Source organism: Amborella trichopoda, chromosome 11, assembly GCF_054954075.1.
Source record: "Amborella trichopoda isolate Santa Cruz 75 chromosome 11, AtrichopodaSantaCruz75HAP2 v2.0, whole genome shotgun sequence".
In the NCBI taxonomy this organism is placed as follows: domain Eukaryota; kingdom Viridiplantae; phylum Streptophyta; class Magnoliopsida; order Amborellales; family Amborellaceae; genus Amborella; species Amborella trichopoda.
In genome coordinates, this window is record NC_142346.1 from 42,310,405 (window position 1) to 42,311,251 (window position 847).

The window sequence follows — 847 nt, forward strand, 5'->3', positions numbered from 1 at the left end:
ATTTTGCCTAATACTTGGTACGTGGTTTTCGGTGACAAAAGAGGGAGGGGGCATATTGAAGGTGGATGTTGTGGCGAATTTTGTGAATGTAATGGGACCGTTGTCTACAGCGGTGTCACAAGTGGGAAGATAGGTCCCACAAGCTAGTGCATGTATCAATTATATTTCTATGGGAGCTCCATTGGAAATCTCGGGCCGGTTGGTGTTAGAGGTGTTTTTTGAGATTCAGATGGCATGATTATTAGTTCCTTTTTCGGGTTATTCCATAGATAATAAGGCAGTATTTGAAGGAAATATTTTAGGGTGTTTGGTGTATAGTGTATCGTAGAAAGAGATTCTCTCAACGTAATAAATAGATGCAAAAGGAATTGAAGGCTACCCGGTTACTCATATCTCTTTAGATAGAAATCACGGATTTATTGTCGGGTCCGTGGGCTGAATTTACAGGAAGGGTACTCATGTGACTGATTTCTTAGCAAAACATGGAGTCGAAGTTCTCAGTGATTCTCTTCCATTGTAATTGTAATGTTATTCTCTTTGTTATCAATAAAGGCTTAATGAACTTCTAAAAAAAAAGCACCCCCTATAACAAGCGGTGGAACGACTTAGTAACGTCATCAAAGATTTTTCAAACATCGGCGTATATGACGTTTCTTATTTGACACGTATCAGAAAGGGATTCAAGCACTGGTGTGTGGTCATTCAATTTAATAAGAAAAAATGAGAGGCGTTTCGTGGAAAGTGCGCAAACAAACACTACATTACAATGTGGAACGTGCCTGCCCTTACTCCAGAAACGAAACCACGCCAAAATCATATCCGGTGGCGTGCAAAGAGGAGGACAAGA

At 40.3% G+C, this 847-nt stretch overlaps 1 long non-coding RNA gene across 1 annotated transcript in view; it reads left to right on the plus strand.

The window, feature by feature from the left end:
• Positions 1-712: 712 nt before the first annotated feature.
• LOC110007045 (uncharacterized) overlaps positions 713-847 on the plus strand; it is a 2,069-nt gene continuing 1,934 nt past the window's right edge. Inside the window, exon 1 of the long non-coding RNA XR_016044995.1 lies at positions 713-847. This exon is cut by the window's right edge and continues 67 nt beyond it. This is a non-coding gene — a long non-coding RNA (uncharacterized LOC110007045).